At 38.4% G+C, this 22576-nt stretch overlaps 1 protein-coding gene across 3 annotated transcripts in view; it reads left to right on the forward strand.

Moving 5' to 3' along the window:
* Positions 1-788: 788 nt before the first annotated feature.
* PCDH11X (protocadherin 11 X-linked) overlaps positions 789-22576 on the forward strand; it is a 515112-nt gene continuing 493324 nt past the window's right edge. For all 3 annotated transcript variants that reach the window (XM_074882809.1, XM_074882810.1, XM_074882811.1), the window contains exon 1: positions 789-1180. The gene's annotated coding sequence lies outside the window, so the exon portion shown is untranslated. The remainder of the gene's footprint in view (positions 1181-22576) is intronic.

Genomic DNA, 22576 nt, shown 5'->3' on the forward strand with positions numbered 1-22576 from the left:
GGAGGGGGCACCCGCCGCACTGCCGAGGCCGGAGACCCCGCTGCGGGTGGCGGAGCCGGGGGCGGCGCGGGGAGCCGGGGGCGGCGGGCACGGGCGCTCTCCCAGCCGGGGCGCCGGCGGGGGCTCCCTCACCCCCCCGCTGCAGGCGGGAAGCGGCGGGAGGCAGGGGCCAGCGGCGGCGCAGCGGTGCCCGGCCACCCCGAGCTGGGAGCGCTGCGCCCCGCTCCGCGCCCGAGGGCCGGTGCCGCCCGTGGGGCGCGGGGGGGGGGGAGAAGGAGGGGTGGGGGCTCGGCAGGGACCGGGGCCGCCCCCCGCGGCGAGGCGGCGGAGCGTCCAACGCCGCCGCTTTCGGGGGATTCTCCGAGAGGAAGAGGCAGGGCGGCTCCGGGAGGGGGAACCCCCCTCGGCTCGGCCGCCCGCATCCCCGGTGTCGCTCCTCCTCCTGGCGGTGATGTCAGCCGCGGGGAGGGCCGGCTGGCGGCGGCAGAGCGGGGCGCGGGCGGCCGCGGCAGAGCCGAGCCGGAGCCGGAGCTGGAGCTGGAGCTGGAGCCGGAGCCGCCGCCGCCGGGACAGCGCGGGGCTGCGGGGCGCCGCCGGCAGCGCAGCCCGAGCCCCCCCAGGGGCGCCGCAGCGGCCGCGCCGGGCCAGCAGCCGGCCCCGCCGGGAGCCGGGCGAGCGCCCAGCGGCGGCGGCGGCGGTTTCCCCGCGGCGGGGACCGGGCGCTCCGCTCCCCTCGGAGCTCCGCCGAGCTGCGCGCCGCAGCGGCGCCGAGTTCAGGGTCTCTCCGCGCAACTTAGGTTACGCGGCAGGACCTCTGCGGACTGGTGCGATTCCAGGGCGCGATTGCGTTGCCATCCTTTGGCAGCAGCGAAAGCAGGCAATTAACTAAACCCAACAGAAATAAAACAAACTCAGGCTTGCCTAAAAGTTAGGATACCTTTCCCTTCCCCCCCCCCCCCCCTCCATTCTTTTCCAATTTTATTCCCTATGTGGAAGTCGCTTACGAATCGTGCTCGGCACACTGCATGGGAAGAAGCGGTTCGTATTTTGGATCGAGGATCTGCTGTTGCAAAGCGGTCTAACTTCCATGCAGTGGGGCAGGCTTCACTACTCTAAACGCCTTGATGATGTGCTGAGGAGCCCATGTAGATTGACATCTTGTGCAGAGAAGGCATTGAAGGTAAGAAGGGGGCTCGGGGAAAATAAGGGGGGGGGGGTATGTCCTTTTCTGTGATCTCTTTTGTCCAGCATCCCCCTTTCAGCAGAGCATCAGCAGTTCACCCAGAGCAGCATGGATAGGCTGGAACTGCTCGAGTAAAATGCAAGTCTGCTCCTGTAAAAAGTACGTGGAGCTCACAAGTGATGGCAAAGGATGTATTTATTTCTAGTCTGATAGCACAGCACGTTTGTGATCCCTGCTCGATGCGGGCAGTGAGCTAACTCACAGCTCAGGAATGAGGAGATCTCCGCTTTCGGGCTCTGCTGGGCAGTTTGCATTGGCTGCTGCATTTTGTTGAATGTGTGCCCCCCACCACCTCCCTAGAGCATCCCATCATCCTGCTTGATTTGTTGTTTTTCGCAGATATAGTGCCTAGTATTAATGAGAGAGGGAGAGGGATGAAAAAAAAAAAAAAACATATGGAACATTTTATTGATGTGATCATAATCCTGTAATGGAGATTGCATTAAATGAGGATTGCATCAAAATGCCTAGCTGCTGGGGAGAGACGAGGAAGCAAAAACTATGCTGGATCGTAAATGAAGTTCTTTGAAGGATTTTCTTGAACCATGAAGGGATGTCTGTAAGCTTAAAGTTGCTGTATATGTGGAGTACTGGAATGGGATAAAAACCAGATCAAGCTGAAATGTATTTTAATTCACTCAAGCTCTGGATACAGTTCGAATTGGTTAGAGGCATTGCAGTGATGTCCAATGAATTCTTGGTTTCAGCTATGGAGACCACAGAAAGGCAAGGAGAGAGGAGAGCACAGAAAAGCAAGGAGAGAATTTTATCGTTTGGGGAAGAGAAGGATGGTTCTATTGTGACTTTTGCCATAATGGCACAAAGCTTACAGCCTGCTGGTTACAAGCAGAAACCCTGTAGGCGATCTGGAAAGCAGAGGATTTATCCCACTTTCCTTTTGCAACCTTGGCGTAGTTGCCTGTAAGAGTAGCTCCGAGGTGTATGTCAAGAGGCAAACAGGGACTTACGTGCCCCTCTCGGACACTGAGAGACACTGTGAGCTTGAGAGATGGACTCGACTCCTCTGATCCTGTCTTTCCGAGCTTGAGTTGATAATACATTTTGAGTAATTGTTGCTGCTTATCTCAATTGGCAAAGGAGGGGAGAAGATGTTCAAGTTTATTGAACCAAAGCAGAGCTGAGGACAGTAGATACTATCAACCCGCCCTTGCATTCTTTTTGTGTTAAATTTTATTCTGGCATAGAGAACTGAGCCACAAGGAGCACCTTCTTCAAGCCTTACTGAAAGGAAACCTAAAGAGAACAGTAAGATTAAGCCAAAGATAAATTTTAACTTTTTGCTTGTCAGCAGTGGAAGTAGCAGTGATCTGTCAGATTACACAGGTCAAAAGAGGTAAGATAGGAAAAAAGTTATTTATTTATTTACTAACATTTACACACACACACACAAACAAAGTTGGCATACAAATAAACATCACAGAGTGGGAAAGCACCATTTCTTAGAACCACCTAAGTTATAACTGATACAAGCAGCAGAGAAATTCCTGTAAGAATACTCAACAGTATGTAGCTGTAACAGCAAAAGAGCTGGTTAAATACAAAATTACATAGAATAACCAACACCAAATACCTGATGTTCTCAGAAGTAATTTGTTTTCCCACTTGAGTTGTGTACAAAATCTGAGGTAATAGCTCCACAGTTCAGTCTCTTTCTTGCTGTATATTTGGCACAAAGTTGAGACGGAAACACTTATTTTAAATAAAATGAAGAGCAGTGTAAGCGTATTGAATTCCTCTTAAGCATTTTATTTTGGCAAAAGATGACTTTTAGCAAATTGTAAGAGATGGGTTTAGAATATTCATGGCTAAACTCCAGGGAGCTTAGTGTTAGCTCAGTAGGCAGAAGGTTCTTCCTCTAAAGAGATATCTGGAAAAGATGTGTTTAAATTTCAAGCCATATTCAGTTGAGACTTTTGGTTTCCACATTTTAAAAGCATTTGTTATGCTTCTTAGGGGAACGATGCTTAATCTGGAAAATAAAGCAAGTATTTCTAGCTCACTTTTTTTTATAGAAAGAGCAAGCAGTGTGCTTTAATTGTACTTCTGTATGTACAAATGCTCCAGATTTGACTCTATTTTTTATCAAATAACAGCTGAGGAAAAATTAGTCTTTCGAAACCATGGTTATCCATGCAGATCTTGGTCTGTATTTTTGCTACAGAAGAACTCTGCTTCATGGCTGCATTGTTCATCCTTGCAGCATTTCTTTAAATGTGAGCCTTGCTATAGTTAAAGGATAATTTATATTCAGTGTAGTACTGTCTGCTCAGTGGAATTGGCTTTATACATCACAGCCTCTGCAAAAAAGGAGATCAAAGATCTGAACCTGTGGTCCTGTATTGCATTTGTATTCTACATGGACTTGAGTAATCTTATACTGGAGCCATTCACACTCCCATAGTTAAGAATATGTCAGTCTTTCCAATAAAACACCCATTTGCTTAGTAATTTAGCAGTTAGCTTTAAAGACAGGCTCTAAGCTTAAGTTAAACACATATATATAGTAAAAAAAAAAAGATATCCTAAGCAATGGAGTATAATAACAATTGGCATTTGCTAATAGAGCACTGTTAAGTTGAATTTATAGAAAGCTTAGTAGAAAATAATGCCTGTCTGAAAAATTTAGAGATGAAAAGGGAAAAAAAAAAATTCTTTCACATTTGGAAAGCCCCCTCTGGATCCAGGTGAGTTTATACCTGGAGTTTCAAGGGGCCTGTGATTGTTAAGCAGGCAGTAGGGCTTTTCTTAAAGGAGAACAGCACTGGCTCAGAACTGGAATTAGTCAGATCACAGTTTAATGGTTTAGTTTTAGACTGGGTTGGAACTAATGCCTTTGGCATTATTCCAGTTAGTTCTTGTGAGGGTTAAGTTACAAGAACACCACCCCCCCAAACCTTGTATCTTAACCAGGGAAGTTATCCTTTCAATAAGCGAAAAAGAACTATACAGTTTTGAATAATGACACAGGTGTTCAAAGCATCTGGAGCATGCTGCTGCTAAAGCACACTTGCCAGGTAGCCCACCTGAGAAGAGCTTTCGGTCACCGGGACAGCTGGTGGGACTAATGGTCAGTTTACACTTAAACAGATCCCCTTCTTCTAGAGCATCCCAAAATCTTTTACAATGGCCTGTCTCAGCCAGATAACTGTCTTCTAACAGTGAAGTAGTTGATTTGTCTCTGCAGACAAAGTATGTGAATCCCTAAAATTACTTTGTGCATATTTCAGGTTAGAAGTTAAAAGAGTAGAATTAAAAATACATGTGGATTCAATGTTACAGTTGCACGTGCTATCTAGTACCTATGTTCAAGTAGGAGGTTCAAGATACAGCTTGCTGTAGTCTGAGTATTTTGGATTGGATGGAATATATGAGTATTGTTTGAAAGTTTTGGTATTTAAATAAAAATTCATAAGGGAGATGAACAGTTTTCTGTCCCAATTACCTCTTTCTGCAATGAGATCACTGGGAGGAAATTTGTAACAGTTGTCTTTCCTCAGTGCCCTGAAGTAGTGGTGACTGTATCTTTCTTGGGTCTTCTGAAAATTCATGCTCCCTGCAAACATAGAGGCAGGTACTACGAAGCAGAAAATTTAAGGTGGAAACGGGAATTTGATTATCCCTTCAGATCTGTGGGGAGACTCCCATTCTCATTATCCAACGGTAAAGTAAGGAAAATAGGTTTAAAACACGCTTTCTCAGTTACACTCTCTGAATTAGCAGAGTGATTTGCCAGGAAGCATAAAAGCTTCTATAGCTTTTGCACATTTAAAAGCTCCACTGAAAGAGGAGTTTAAACTGTCCTTAAATTTGTCTTTAAGGTGTTATACTGTGAGTAAAAGCGGGATTAGTGGAAAACACATTTTGAGTGATATTTACCACCTCTGGCACGAGTGAATGAAAGATATATATGTATTTTTTTAAGTTTCAAAAAACTTTTTAGAGAAAGGCTTATGTTTCCAAATAAGGGAAACAAATCCTGTTCTCACAATCACACAGTAAGGTTTCACATTTGAATGAAAAAACCCCACCAAACCCACCTCATTTGCACAGGAGGTTTCATGAAGGTCCAGGGAAAATTAACGTAAAAATTAGAATACAGATAAAAAAAGACTGTGGCATTTAGTCTGTAGATACAACCAAATCATGGTAGTTTTGACAGTAAATAAGAAACTGTAAAGGGTTTTCTGTAGCTGTGTCATAATTAAGCATTATTGTCATTTGAAGTCTTTTGTCATTGCTTTTAATAAATATCCTGTTGAAAATTACTTTGTTTCAGATACACTTAGAAAAAAACCCCATGTTTTGCCATAGATTATGTAAGATTTAGCCTTCTTGATCCAATCTGGCCTGAGCCAAAGCTTCCTGCAGTCTGTGAAAAAATTCCTGTCGGAACAGGGTCTTCAGTAATTCCTTCCTGCATTTCATAAGGTACATACTTTAACTTCTGCCACTTGTTTAGGAGTTCAGCATGTTAACGTGGTATAGAAGGCATTGCTGTAGAGGAGTTTTGCTTGCGAGGATGGCAGAACTTCACCTGTTTAACAGCAAGGGCTTTCCTAACTTTTCGGGGAAGTTCTTTGTAAATGGCTGTTGTTTTCCTTCATTGAAGTTGCGATAGAGTCCGCAAGGATTATAAAATTTCAAGGGAACCTACATCACCAGCTCAGCAGAAAGCCCAATATGTTCTCAGAGAGACAGATCAACATTGAAATTGTTGGAAACTTCCAAATTCAGTAGTGAAATTATGAACAGAGGTGGCCCATGGTATTTAAAACCCATCACTGTGGGGTTTAATATGGCAGTTCAGTGTGCTGAGAAACTGCCTGCTTCATTTTCCTGCCAGGGGAACATCTTGCATTGTGTACTACTTTGATTTGATATGGTTGTTCTGGGGATGATTTTCATCCTCCAAGCTGGTCTAGAAATAAGATGTCATTGGTGATGTAGTCTGTTTGTGTATCAGTGTTTATCTGTTACATCCTTAAGGACATAGTTTTATTATTTTTGTAAGAATTTAATTAGTAATTATGTGCGCTTTATGCTGTCTACTGAAGTAGCAGGAAATACATGCTAAAGGGAAAAAAAATTCAAGCAAAAGTTTGGAATGCTTTAGGCACAGCGTATTTCATTTAGCCAACTACTTACACCGTCATTGTTACTGCTCTGTGCTATCTTGTTAAATAAATAAATGATTATGTGTGGAAATCTATGATCTCTTGGATCTGCGATCACATATGTGGGCACACTGAAGCCAGGTACAGTCTTGTTTCCAGCTTTAGTCCCTGGCACATAAGATGCATACATGCCCACCAAAAGAGAAGTGAAAAATATTTGGGGGATGCCAGAATTGCAGGTTCCGTTAAAATGGAGCATAGGGAACAGTCATAAAAAAGTCAACCCCTGCCTTTAGCCTGTAACTCAGATGTCATTAGGTCATCACATTTTTTGATGATCTGCCCGAGAAAGGAAATTTCATGACTTTGGGAAGGAACCGAGTTTTACCTCTGCTAATGGAAGACACAGTTTAAATCCATGTTTAGTCATTTATGCAGATTTTGTGATTGCAAAAATATGCATCTTCCTGTCTTTTGACAAACAAGTATGAAACTGTGTGTCCTGACAGGCACACGGTTACCTGGATCATTGGTTTTACTTAGTATGCTGGTATTTTCTTCCCGAAATGGAGCGTAGCTTCAATAGGAAGCATTATGTCAGGGCGCAGGTAGGATTCACAGATTGTAACGAGATTTTCTTAGGACTTGTATGATGTTTATGATGAAAGACCTAGACTTCACTTGTCAATGCTGTATAGCCAATGAGTGTGCCATAGCATTCCCTAAAGAAAAGTGCAGAGGAACTCCAGTGTTTTGAAACTTCATTAAATGGTGACTTAATAGGAACTGTAATGTGCATCTATAACTCTGGACTCAAAGAATCTGGGACCTCGCTGTAGTAGTTTGTTCAGATTACAGTTGCTGCCAGTAATTTATAAATATATGCAAGATGTAAGGCATGAAACTAAAGCTATCATTAAATGAAGTAATGGCTTTACTTTGTCAGTCGTTTAATTGACCCTTGGAAAATGTACATGGCAATGTGTTGTAAATTAAGATCTAGAATACAAAGCAACACAGCAATAATTTCTGGGATGAAAATTGGGAATGAAGTGCATAAAATGAATTTTCTGTTCATGTCCCTGCCTTGTGCGCATGTGAGACTTTTCCAGAACAAATGGATTCCAGCTAAGGGTTTCATATATTTCCTGTGGTTGGGACTCTACCACGGGAGATCAGCTAAGTGCTTGTCAGACAAGCGTACGTTCATGTCTTATTATCAGAGAATTATTTTTAAAATTCGTGTTTAGGAGATCTGTAATTTTATGACTTATTAAAGATAACTGGATATAAAGTAAATCAAGGGTTTTGTTGTCCTAGTTAATTTGTTACAGTTTTCTAAGATAATTGAGAATGACCTTTGCCTCTGGCCAAATAGCAGCTGAAGTAGCAGGTATTACTACTTTATCTTCTATGGTTCCACCATAAACTCAGGAAAAAAAATCACATATGTGTACATGTGCAATTGTCTATGGCATTAGTTAAACCTGGGGAGTAAACCTTACAGAAGGGTCCTTACATACTGGAAAATAAGTGTATTTCAATTGTATATAATCAATCTGGAATAATAATGACTACAAAATGGAACTATCATAACATTTTGGTATTCACATATTCTTCCCTTGTCTTCTCATTTTTCATGTATAAACTCTTTAGAAAGACAATCCATCTAGGAGAACACTGTAAACCACACTTTCTTAACAAAAAAATTCTTTTAAATACCTCTTCAAAAGGCTACAGAATTGTGGGCCATCAGTTATATTCATTATTTTTTGACAATATGTTCAGTCAAGTAACAGTTAGTTTCTGTCTTTCACAGTCTAGCTTTATCTACATATACAAAGAAAACTATTTTCAAGAGCTGCTCTGAAAGTACCCTAAAGCATAATACAAAGTATGTTTGAGATGAGTGCACAGAACATTAACTCAAGGTGTTTCAAGCTACAAAGGGGGTGAAAAAAAAGACATTTGGCATATCAGAAAAAAAAATTGACCACTTTAAAAAAAGTGAATGTGAGTCAGAAAGCAAAGACATTAACAGTCTGTGTCAAAGAAATGTATCACTGGTGTGTGGTCAGAATCTGTTGTCTTCTTAACTGAGGAATAAGGTTAGGATGTGCCCAACGTTGATAGTTTTCTGATGAGAAATGAACCAGTAACATCTTCTGGCTGTGGTGCTGTGTCAGTGGGGAGCCGTGAGCGTCACTGAACAATCTGAAGCTTGTGTGCTAAAGGAAGAGATATTCTTGGTGACGAAATACCAGTCACTCTCTAAAGAGTTTGGGTGTTGCCTGTGTCACTTCTGAATGTTTTAATCAAAGTGCCTAAAAATTCCTGCTTTCTTCTCCTGTCCCTGCAAACAAAGAAGATGAATTTTTGTGGTGCCCACTCTTCTCACTTTCTAAATTCAGCTGAATTGTTTATTGGAGCATGAGAGTGGAAGGATACTTTCTAATAGAAATAGAGGTGTCATTTTAACATGTAGGTGAAAACTTCTTAATAATCCCTGCCTTCTTTTTCCAACAATGAGGAAACAAGAATAGAATAATAAAGAATTCATGTTCTTCAATGATGCAGAAACTCAGTTTCGGTTCTTTGAAAACAATGTGTCTTTGAATTAACTCTGTTAATTGCAGTTGAAAAGCTGTAAACTAAAAATTTTTACCATGGAACTGAGGCAGGACTAATATTTTCAAAAGGATTTCCATAGTTTGGGTGCACAAGTCCCATTTTCAAAGTGAATTGAACTCTCGAAGAGCCTAAAGCTTGTCTGCTTTCAGGAATCTTGTGTTTTTGAAAACAGTACCATTTTTGTTAAAGACTGGTTATAGTAACAGTTTGTACCTCATTCATGTTTTCTTAAATTTTGTTGAATATTAGGGTCATTAAAACTAGTCACATCCAATATTCAAAGTATAGTGGAATTCAAGGATGATTATTCTATCAGAAACCTAAAAGCAAACAATGAGCTTAAGCTAAAAACTTGGTCTTTACCACAGTTGCACAAAATAAACTTTTTAAAGGAGTGATTATGTCCTTTTTATCAACTTCGGTTTATTCAAGCAGATTTTAAATACTTAAATAGAGAGGAGGAGGAGCAGAAGAATTAGAAAAGCTGTCGCAGAAATGAATCTATTATAGTAAGGCTGTTCAGCATCATGATGTGGGTGGAGTTTGGGGCCTATTACTTCTTATTTAACATTCTGTATTTTGTGGCTTATCAAGCAGATGTGGTTAAGCATCAACCAGCCTGTACAGTTAACTAACTGTTACTGAGTTGAACCTTCAGCACTGGGAAAAGACCCGGTTATATTTTAAGACAATCACACTAAGCATGAATTCCAGTCAGAAGAAGAGATCCTTTTCACTTTCTGCTCATCTAAACTTTAAAATGCAGTCAGGCAAACTGAGACAATAAACAGAAGTTAAAGCACTGAAGGAAGAGTTTAGTAAAAAGAAAAAAATCTGACTGAAATTTGCCTGAATTTATGATAAAAATTGTTTATTCATTATAGAGTGGTGGACTAAACCTGAAACTCATTTTACTATCCATTAAGTTGGAAAACCAAGGTAAATATGCTGGTAATTTTGTTGTGATAGGACAGTCTGGTTTTGTGATTGTATTGCATTACACAGCTCAAATTCAGTTAAGAAGTTTTTAACAATGTGAATGGAATTTGGCTCCAATTCTGTGTTGGAGTAGTGCTTTTTGCAATCACTGTGTAGTTTTTATTTTTAAATTACAAAAAAATCTTAATTAACAAAATATTATTGCTGTTTGGGACTGGTCAGCTTCATGTACTGTGTTATACAATTTGTTCAGTAGCTGCTTTCTTTGGATGTTTTTTTACTTTGCTAACTTAAAGCAGGTTTCAGGTTTTGGTTATTGTTCAATGGGAAAATACAAAAACCCAGAATATTTGCCTGTTAAATTTCATGAAAGCTTATGGCTTTATATAAGTGTCATTTGTTATGAGTCCCCTTAATGTCAATGTTTGTATTTTTGTTGTACTGCACTTAACAAAAATGAGTATTTAAAAAATAATGTCTGAATCAAAAATAGTGCAACATGAGTCTGCAAAAAATGTGTACAGACTCAGTTCCTTATATGTAATTCATTTTGGCAGGTACAGTACTTTTAGGTTTATTGTATTATAAACGCTAAAAAAGCTTGAAAGAAATCATTGGAAAAAGGTTTAGAGTAAGTCATTTAGATGAGGCTGGCAGGTGGTATAGTATGGCTATTGCAAGATGAACTAAATTCTGAAAATTCAGGCCCTTCTGAGTATTGGATCTATGTCTTGATTTAGTCATTGCTGAAGCAAAAGTCATCACTTTGATCTGCTGAACTGTGAGACAGTGGTTGATGGAGATATTAACCAACAGAAACTACTTTCTGAAAAATTTGGGATGCTTCAGTGACAGAAGTGATAACTTGGTCAGGACATCTCTAACTGCTGTGTATGTTGTTATATGTATATATAATAAATATGTCAGACTGTGACATTACAAGTATGTCTGATAGGGAAGACAGAAGTGTAGGGAACCTCTAAGGGACAGTGAAGTTGAAATGATGAAATTTCAAAATACTCTTGGAAACTTATTAAGTTACTATGGTAGTAAAATACCTGTTGATGAGCCTCACAAAAGTTAGATATACTCAGGTATTTCTTAGTCTGATCACTGAGGGAATTATTTCTTAGTCTGATCACCGAGGGAATTATAATTTTTAATAGACTATTTTGTGACCCATAAGAACAGATTAAGGATGCCATCCATCATTCTGTGAACCACAGTTATGGCAGATCTTCCTCTTCTTTTAATACATACAGCTTTGATTGATGTAGTTCTTACAACCTCAGCCATAACTATTTTGGAGGGGGAAACATATGAAATCCTTTGTGGGTTGGCAACAGCTACTTTCTTCCTCAGATTTTGGAGATCTACTCGGTTTCATGAAGGACCCTGTAAATGGCAGCACTAGTTGTAATTACATATTTCTGTCAATATGAAGAGTTGCCTGATGTCCTTGACATCAGTGTGATTTTAGGCTGGGTTATGCATGCTAATTTGCACTGGATCCTTTGCCATTTTCTATTTTCCCAAACCTAAACTGTGTATTCACCTGAGTTTCCTGGTGATAAAAAGTGTGAATTATTTGAAGCTGCAAGCACATAAAATAATCTTGGTAGTAAACCAAAAGAAGTACTTGAAGCAGTTTCTCCTTTTTGCATACTACAAAAATGTTCACTTACTATTCAGAAGAATCCTTGGAAATTTTCAAAACTTGACCTAAGGCCCTAAGCAAACTAATGTAACTTAGAAGCTTTAAGCAGACTTGGCTAGACAGCATCTCCAGAGGTGTCTTCCAGTCTGAACTTCTCTATGAAAAAGACATTGACTCTTCCACAAAGGTCACGCCTTTTTGCTTTGTCTTGATTGTGATTTTTTGCTCAAATTCAGGAGCTTGCTATGTCCTTGCTGTTCTGGTTGTTTAAGGAGTAGCGGAGAAGTGAGGGACAGGAAGACGAACCTATTAGTGACCAGAAGAGAGCTGGTTTTTTTGTTCTTGGATTTGGATCTCAACGTTGTTTGCTATTCCTGTCTCTATGTGTGCTATCTGGTGTAATTTTGGAGGCCTCCTTCAACTGAGGTTATATAGACAGGCTGCCACTTCAACAAGTTGTGTATTCACTGTCTTTCTACAGTGCTGTTCTGAATACAGTGTAAAGTACTGCTTTTGATCTATGAAACACTTTAAGTTTCCTTCCTCTTTGTGAGGAAGACCTGCTGTACGTTTTTGTTCTTCTGTAAAAACCACTGCAAAGCAGAAGCCTCAGCTTTATAAACGGAGCTGAGGGCAAGAAAACCTGAGACTGATTCTTTTCCCTTAGTTCTGCAAGACCTAAGTTAGTTGACATTCAGAGTTGTAAGACAAATTTGTTAATTCAGTTTTTCCTGAGGGTTTTCTGGAGTGGACACACTAGGTGGAGTGTAATTTTGTTTGTATTTGTGAAGAGTGTTCTGCCAATGCTTCATGTTGCTGGTTTAGTGCTCTTTACTACAAGAGTGCCTGGAGGTTGATTGACAGGTTCACTACAAAAATGCAAGAAATGCAGTTTCTAGAGAGGGACTTACCAATGTATGGACTGTGCAGATAAGAGAATAAGATAAGGTTGAGAATAGACAATATTTTTATCGACAGAAATTTAAGTACTTTACCTAGATATAAGAGAAAACCACTGTGAATGAAACCAAGGTTCTTTAAAATTCTTTAAAAAGGATCTTTACTGTTACAGAAGCTCTGATATTTTCTTTGTTTCATCATGGAGTTATTTGTCAAAGCAGGCAGTCAAAAAAAATTTGTGCACTGGAAAGTAGTGATGAAGGTGCCTGAGTCTGAACTAGAATTTAATGATTTGTCATTGTTGTTGTTAAAGCTAGATTAGACTATTTCTTCATTTCACTTATTTTCTATGCTGTCTGTGTAATGTGATGTCATTGGTATGTTTTTTAAATGTCTAAAAGAATCACAATACTGCATATGCTAAATTTAACTGAAATTTAGGTTAAAAATTACTGCCATGGGTTTGTGTTGGTTTATGTGGGCCAATTTTATTTGAAAGCTCAGCAGAATACTGAATGTACTCATTCAGTATTTTCCATTCTTGACTCTTGCTGTACCCCTTCACTGTCCATTTTGTCTCTGCTGTCTGAACAAGAACACTTTATTTCCCTTGAAAAATACTTAGGTGTTACTAAAATATTTCAATAAATCTCCACTGTTTGCAGTTTGTTTGTAGTTGCTTGGTCATTAAACATAGTTGTTCCACAATGATGGACCGTTTCCTTCAGATGACATCAAGGAAGGCTTCTTATCCTAATTATTTGTTTATTTTAATGAAAGCCTGTAAAAGGCTGTATTGCATTTCTACCATTAGACACTCTCAGTCTGATATTTTCAGAACCCTGCAGATGTGGATTTTAAATAAATGAAAAGAGCAGATGGTATACAGGGAAATCTTTGGTAGGCCAGGAAGCTAAATCAAAGTTTCCCTGAGTTCCAGGAGGTACCCTGCGTAGGGACTGTTTTTCCATCACTAGGAAATTTAATAATAATGTGCTGATCTATGGTGTGTTGTAGAATTTCCTAAATATGCAGAATATTCTGTAGAAAAAGTGTATACCATAGAAAGAGATCTGCAACATGCACTCTGCTTGTTAGCACCTATTTTAGACATGGGGCTTAGGCTTCCTTTGAGATGATCAACCCTGATGGTGCTGAATATAAAAATGTCAATATAATTAGTCATCTTCAGCAGAAAATAATTTTTGCCATTTTTTTTCCACTGTGTGGAGGAGGGGATGAACTGGTTTTCAGTTACTCTTTATCATTTACATTTTCTATTTTTGCCATCAACTGGGAACATTTACCAATGACTCTTTCCAACTTGTATTCAGGGATGGGCCATTTTATGAGACAAATCTTAATAAAATAAATGCTCTGAGGAACCAGTGTAAACTCGTGATAATTCGGCAAAAGCTGTTCCTTGACTGATGATCAGGAATAGGACACAGAACCATACATGGTCAGCTCTGGATATAAAGTGAGCTACTTACACTACTTTAGCGCTAAGCCAGGCTGTCTCTATTCAGATATTACAAGTGTTCAGTGTAGAAACTTCTTATTAAATGTTCTGTATAAGGCACGTATATGTGAACAGATTCTGCTTGGTTTTGCATTGATGCAACTACAAGAAAATAGTGTTATGCAATATAATATGTTATCCACAAACTCAGAACATAGTTGTTCTGATCCTTCCTTTACTTGAATCACCATTAAAAATTCTCAAAAGATACTTCATTGCAATCATAGCTAGGCAAGATAGTGTAATTTAAATGTGTAGTTACCGTCATAGATAATACATATGGGCTGTGTAACCATAGGGAAATCACAGATTTTCAATTTCCCTTGGAATGTGTTCATTATTAGAAGGTGTAACCAGAGTATTGTTTGTTGTAAGAGAAGAAAATCCTGTTCAAGTTTTTAATGAATCTCTTGAGAGAGTCATCAGATTTACAGGTTAAAAAAGCTGTAAACATTCTACTGGGAGTAGTCATTAAAGAGAAGATGAATGTGAGTGATCTCTACATTTCTTATGAAACAGAAATCCTGAAGATGATTTACAAACCAAAAAGCTGTTTCTCTTTAAATGGTCTGTACTGCTGCATTATGTAATGAAATACAAAGTACAGTTAAAAGTAAGTCTGTTTGCAAGATGAGATGCAGTTTCTCTATTTTGTTTGGAGAATTTTGATCTGAATTTGAAAGGAAGAAGCCTGAGACTAGTATTTCCTTAATTTCTAGATTAGAAAAAGCATTGGAGTGGAAGAAAAAATCCTTACTGCATAGTTAATCAACTTGGAAGATGTTATGTTAAAAATCTGATTTTCTAAATTAAATAAAATGAATTAATAAAAGGTCTGTAGATTAAATAAATAAATCCCACAAAACCATCTCAATCCTCTGGCGAGTTAGTTTTTGGTAAATCAAAAAGTGACAGCAGAGGACTGCTAAAAGGCTTGCCTTTCCACGAGGCACTTCATACCCTTGATTACTCAAGCTTGACTGAACCAGCAGCATGCTAGTAAAAACTCATAATTTGTGATGAAACAGTTTGTTTAATCCTTGTTTTTTTTCATCTGAAGTATTACAGATGCAGTGAAAGGAACAGTTCTGAATATACTACTAAAAGATAAAATGCAGATAAATATTTCTAAACTAATTCATCAAAAATTCTTGCTTCGAACTTTTAAATTGGTCATCTAAGATTCCTCTGAACATTTTCTTGTAGTTAGTATCTCCTGCTTCTTCAGAAAGCTCTAGATCTGCCATGAAGAAGACAGTTTGTTTGTAGTTCAGGCGAATTTTGGCATTAGTTTTGTTTTGTTGGTGTAACTCTTCAATGAAGCACAAATGTACTGAAAACTTGGCTAACAACAAAACGTGAACTGTGTCCTAACCGCATCTGTTGAACATAACAACAGTAGTTTTGCATTCATTCAGCTTTCCAAGGGGTCACACCCTTTGCAAATAATATGCATAACAAACTGCAGTATTCACAGTGCCTCATCATTATGAATAGTATGTATTTCAGCTGACACTGCCATTCACAACATGATTTTACCAGTTCAGTACATGACTGTGAATCTGGTTTTATTGTCATACTGGAAATACTCAGGACTCCAAAATTAAATCACTGATACCAAGAGGATTGATACTTCTGCTGAATTTTCTTAACATTTTGTAAACACCTGCCACTGAGTATTTTTTTCAAGATATGTGTGTATGTAATTTTGTTTTTTAATTAAAAGCATTATGTGTGTGTTTCTTCTGTATATACATGGACATGCTGTGGTCATAAAAGTTGTAACTTATGTGCTTGGTCTGAGCTAAACATTGGGCTTACAGGTTTTGAGCAAGCATTCCCAGTAGAATTCAGCTCTGACCTGAAATACCCATGTGCAGAATCCTCCTTGAGCAGACTTCAGTCGTGGCATTTCTAACAGTGTGACTGACAATGAAGGTACATCAGGACAAGAATAAGGACATCAAGTCTGCTCTAGCTTAAGACTGAAATACCACAGAAGAAATGTACTCATTCTTGTAGAATCATTTTTGTGGTGTAGCCTGTTGGAAGATTAATGGAAGGGTCTTGTGACATGTTTTCTAGTGGCATTGTGTTTGGGTATGTGTTAAATATCAGTGTTGATAACAAGTGAACTTGTTAGATCTTATGGTTTTTACATTTCCTTTTTATATGAATTTCCATTTGGACTGTCATTTCTCTAGATGACTGGAAAGCATTTTGCCAATTTTCCTGTATCTACTATCCAGTACTACCTTCCGGTGCCTGTTTGTCTCCCACTGACTCCTACTTTTCCAAAGATGTGGGCCCTAAAAGGAACATTTCTTATTATGAAAGCAATAGGTTCCAAAAGATGATTTAAAATCCTGTGACTGTTTCCTTCAAAAAGCCTTGCAAGATTTTAGGAAAAATGCCAGCTCGTGCACAGACAGTTTGGCTCTCAGAGCCCAGTGTTAAGGTTAACAAGTTGTAAATAGCTGCATGTTGCCATTATCTCAAAACCCTGCTGCTTTCAGGACATGATGAGGACTCTAATAAGAATGTTGTTCATTGCTTGCTTGGTTTTTTTCCTTCTCTTGCACAGCACTTACCGAAGAGTAAGATTTTAAAAAGTTGGATGGCTTGTGATGGGGTCTTGATGCAATTCTTTCATCTCACTGACCAGCGTGTTACTGATAGAACTCTAACAAATAGATCACTGAGATGAGGGGGAAAAAAAAACAAACCCAAATCTGCCACTGGTTTTTTTTTTTAAGAACTACTTACAGGAAGGAATCTGGAATTTTGGATTTTTTTTTTCCCCACAAAAATAAATTCAGTGTTAAGAGAGCTGAATATATTTACAGTATCTAGTGTAAACATTCATATAAGACTTTTTTACAGCTATATAAATGTGCATATCATGATTGATGTCTGTTGAGCTGTGCTGATTTATAAAAAAACATGGATTGTATCTATCATATGTCACTCAAAGTTACAGTATCTCTGTTTTTCAGACATTTAAAAATTCAGCTTAGTGTATTTAATGAAACAAAATATTTTCAGTGTTTAAGAGCTGTTTGCTTTGCTTTTGAGAATGTCTAATGGACTAACCTTTGCATGTATTGCTCGGTGAAGTGACCAACTTTGGAAAAAGATTGGTAAATGAATCCTTATCAGTATATTTTTGTCATGAAACAATCAGAATGAACTTGACACTGATCCAGGAAGAGTTAGTATATTGAAATTTGGAATTCTACATGATCCTTTCTTTCCAAAAGAAAGCACCAACACTAACATTAGACTCGGATATATTGGGAAAGACCTGAAGCTTGATGTCGTTCTCCTGTTAGTGTTTTTGACTGAAAATGCAGAAAATCATCATATGATTGGATTTGAAGAAGAGTGAAAATGTTCCAGGTAGGCATAAAATAATAATAGTAGTAACAACACTACTATGCCAGTAGTATTGGTGACTACCACTCGAACAGACTACCCAGCCAGGAGCAACAAAATTCTCATGAGAATTTCTTCCCAGGAGTTTCTGATGTATCAGAATAAGAAAAAGGAAAAGAAATTGGCCAAACCTCACTGCATCAACTTTCTGCATCAGAAGCTGATGATCACTCATTAATTTTTGCTCATTTTATTTTGGGTGGGAAGGAGGGATGGAGGAGAGTACATTGTGTTACCGAGGAGCACTGTGTTATGCCGCTGTCAGACCCTGCCTTAAGCCTGGTAAATTTACACTGGACCTGAAGAGAACCACCTATGTAGGAAAGAATTAGAGCAGAGTCCTAGACGAAAATTTCCTAGATGTGAAGACATGGTTGTAGAAGTACATGGTTGTAACACCAAAGCACTGAGATGAATATGCTGCAATACCAAGGCAAAGTGCCAAGATGAAGGGAAAGTGTTCAAAGAAACTATGGCATTGGAGCCTCGCAATAAAGAGAAGCTTTGAGGCAAGACACTGAAGTACTGAGAAAAATATCAAAAAGCCTGAGACGTTTTGCCAAGCTAGCAGAGAACAAGAACCAAGGCGAAACATTAAATTCTCATGGAGAAGCACCCAAGTGCTGAAGGAAAATGCTAAAATGTTCAGATAAAATTGATGGTTCTAATGCAGAGTGCTTAACAGGCAAAAGCAAAAGTGCAGAGTTGAATAGCTTCAAACTGAATGGCTGAACAGAGGAACCATGGAAATAGTCAAATTAGTTCTTTTCTTTGAAACAAAATTTTTGGGAAAGCTGATGTTATGATTCAGTCTGGTTTTGGTTGATGGTCTGCTAATGGCAACATATAACATATAAAGAAAAGTTATGTATTTGCACAGTATTTGCTGTGTATAAAATTCAAAGGGGGAAATTATTTTGGTAAAAATTCTCCTTAGGAGGCTTAAAGCCTACAAAATCCTACCCAATGGCACCAACATGCCTTTAGATCAAAGGCTTGTTTAATAGCAGTATGACATGTTTGCAATTTTATAGGATATGAATCCTACTGTTAAAGAACTTCAGGAGAGTTTACTCTAACTTACCCCCATTCAATTTCATTTATGTAAAGGGAGTGTATGGTAATTTGATAAAAGGGACTTGTTTTTAACATAGTAGAAGTGTACAGTTTCTTCAATATTCAGCTCACTGAATGTTCATGTATTTTCATTGGTATGTCTTTATTTTTAAAGTAGCAAGGGGACTATAAGATAAATGGTGTGGTGTGGAAACTTGCAGAAGGGAAATGAGATGCAAGTTTTAGCAGAACAGAAGACGCTGCCTGCCTAGCTTTTTTTTTTTTTTCCCAGGCAAAATGTGATGAAACTGTAGAAAGGGGAGATGGGTATAAAATTTACAGAGACTCAACCCTAAGTGAAGTTGTCTCACTCTAATAATGGTCGAAGAACCAGAGTGATGACAATTTGTGTGTGAAATTGTGTCTATGTAAGATAATGCACGTTTGTCATGGTTCAGCACACCTTGAAAGAGAATACTGTATATACTATATGCATGTTGTTGTCCACAGAGTTGGTAAGATGCCGTTTAACTCTATGCATTTATTTTCATTAGAAATTGCTCTGTTCGCAGTTGTATAAACTATTGCTTTATGTAGGGACTGACTTGGGCTGCCAGCGATAGTTTTTTGATAGTTGCAGAGCTCTTCCATAAAGATAACATTTTTAGTACAATGTTAAGAGACAGTTTATTCTTTTTTTTTTTTCTTTAGTTTAAGGGTTTTTACAGTTCTGATTAGTGTGTCAATTATCAGTATGGCATAAATACTACCTCACCTGATAAGACCAGTCTTGTTTCACTTTTTTTCATCTGTTTGTTCAGATAGCAAGTGACATACACTTCCAGTGTATACAGTATCTCGTGTTCTGTGCAGATTCTGACAGATTGATGGCAACAGAACGTAGATGCATGCATTTTGCTCACAGATTCAATATGAAATATGGAAAATATATTTTGATTACCATCTTCCATAATGTCTTCTTCATGGAATAAGAGAAGTGATGCTTAGTGCAAGGTTTTAAAATGTTCAGGGGCTAAATCACACAGATGCATATGGAAGGATCCCTCAGCTGGGAAAAGAATGAACTTGGAGCAGCCAAAATTTTCCCTTTACCCTTCAAGTGTTTGCAGTGTTGGTCTGTAGCACTGAACACATTGTAACTCCATAAGCACTGGAAATTTGTGGGAGAATTACTGGAGATTCAGAACAAAATTTGTACATGATCCAAGTCTCTCTTGGGCAAATACAGCATGCTGGAAACTTGGGAAGAGTGTACATTATGTAACCAGGCTCAGCTTCACAGCCGATTTAGAAAATATGCCATTTTGCTTCCCAGAATGAGATCTGGGTAAAGAAATTTTGTCTTGATCAAATGCAGCAGCTGTTGCAGTTTATATTCAAGTGTGATGCAAATCAAGCCCCCATTTCTGCTATGTTCCATTCTGCCCAAAGAGGGAACCGTTGGTTTTGTTTTTTTTTCTTCAGAGAACTGGCCAGTGGTTCAACGCCAATAATTACAAATGATTAAAAAAAATTCTACAAGTTCTGGGATATTGTAATGACACATGTAAACAATTTAAAAATACTGAGGTGATGAGTCTGTGTTGTAACAGCCAGCTGCAGAGTACTTATAACTGGAGTATGTTAAACCATGTAAATATTCCAAACATTATGTACAACAGATCTTGTACTAATTCATTATGAAAACAGCAATTTCATTTAATCATTTATTAGCTATTTATAAGGTGTCTGCATATTAAGTATGCACACAGATTGTTGTTCAACCTGGCGACCAGTATAATGATTGCCTAAGTGTCACCCATGTGTAATCTCTAACGATTTTTTTTGGTAATCATTGTTCCCAACTACTAGTTGCCAGCATGACTGTATGGTTCTGAAACATGTATGTGTAATAAAGGAGTCTTTGACCCCCTAAGAGGGAAAAAAAATCCCAACAAATTGCTCAAAACAATACTCAAATTTTAATGTAACTCATTCGTTACTCATTTCTGTTCACTTCTGGAATGTATATTTACCACTGTCAAATAAAGACAGGGAAGCAGGTTGCCCAGAAACACTGTCAAATCTCTGTCCTTAGGGGTTTTCAAGATCCAACTGGCCAAAGCCTGAAGCAATCTGGTCTGAATTCAGCACTGACACAGATCTGCATAGGAGATTGGACTACAGCCCCTTGAAGGACCCTTCCAACGTGAACAATTCAGTGACTTCCTGTGAAGTCACAGTGGGGAACTAAGCAGAACGCTATTAGTTATCTGTTATATTTGCAAGGTTGTTAAACTTAATTTATTGTAGAATACAATGTTGGACTGTGATTAAAAAGGAAACAAATCCAGAGGAAGCAAGTTGTGCGATACTCGGTCATTCTACATTGCTGCATTTTAATCATTGGTATTTTTACCACACTGCTGCGGTGCTTTGTTATTTTTATATGAATGACATGTGAGTTTCAGCTTCCCTGTTGTGATAATGAGCTTCTTTGCTGGGTCTTAGTGTACTGTAGGTGTAGGGTACCATAGGGTGCAACTCTTACTAGCAGTATACTGTCTGCTACATATCTGAATCATCTTACTTATCTGATGATTAAAGCTTTGAGAACCTTAATATAGAATTTGCCACCAAAGTTAAAAATATCCAAGGATTTAGGCTACCAGATCCTAGACCATGATTTATCTATGTCCCATAAATATTTACTATTTTGGAAACAGTAGTGTATGTCTTTCACAAATTGCAACAATCTTACGTGAGCTTTAAATAGCTTTACAGCATAATATAAAATGCTAATACTAACAATAAATGTAAAAATGTGCAAAATCAAACATACAGCCACCTTGCTAAAATTCAGCTGATCAGGTTCAAATAATTCTCTTCCACGCTTGGTCACATGCTTCTCTGCCTGCTGCATAAACCAGGATGTGCACTAAATTATGTGTATATTAAATATGACTGTTAAAATTCTTACTAACTTGAAGAGACCTTGTAGGTCTTAACAGTCTTGAACCTTGCTGCTGCAAACACCTCACTATATAGTCTTTTTCATATATGTACTTACAGACTGTGGGAAGAGTGTGGGAAAGGGATAAGATTTGTTGCAAATAATGATTTTTTCAAACACATCAGAACTTCTATTGTTTATTTTCCCCTTCCCGAGTAGAGAAACAAAAAAAATCATCTTGCCAGCAAACAATTGATAACTACTGAAGATTTCAAAACTCCAGCAGATTTCCATAGTGATACATCGTTTTGTCCTTTCAACTTTAAATTCTTAGATGTAAATATTAAGTGCTGAGGTATTTGTGGTTAGCTGCACTATGCATTTCTTGTGAGGTGAACAGACTCTCATAGACAGTGAAAATGTGAATTATTCACAGAGAGATTTGGTATTGTTTGAGATGCTATATACAAGTGCACGTTCACTTGCTTCACTCATAAATATCTTATCTGTAGTTGCCATTTCATTTAAAATGGAGCCTACATTTTGTTGTAAATGTTTATATTCATGGATTCCAATTGTCTTTTTCTGATCTATAGATACGTACCTACACATATATGAGAGATATTTCTTTTTAAAATCAATTTTATTTTCAATTGTGAGAGTGAAATTTCCCTCTCTGGGCACTTCAAACTGAAAAAAGAAATTTGTTTAAAAGAAAGACAACTACAGTCAGCAACTGATAAAATTAAATGGGAGATAAGGAAAACTGAAAAGCCAGAATCTCAAGTCACACATCAGTACCTGTGGGCATTCAACAACATGGCATGATATGACATTCAATTAAAGTGTATATTGTTTAAGCAACAGTGATTGAGTGTAAAGCATTTCAGGGATTAATGACAGACTGAAAGAAACTGCTAGCTTGCAGTAATCAAGAGAACTCAAGTGGCTATTAATTGCCAGGAATACCTGGAATGAAGTCTTTGTTGCTCTTAATAACTTGAAATTGATGGAGAAAATGGTATAGATTCTTTTTGCATAACAAACATTCATTTGCTGTTAATCCATTTTTTCAGTCTTTGTTCCTATCACCTAAATATGTTTC

This window comes from Strix uralensis, chromosome 13 (genome assembly GCF_047716275.1).
Source record: "Strix uralensis isolate ZFMK-TIS-50842 chromosome 13, bStrUra1, whole genome shotgun sequence".
Classification (NCBI taxonomy): Eukaryota; Metazoa; Chordata; class Aves; order Strigiformes; family Strigidae; genus Strix; species Strix uralensis.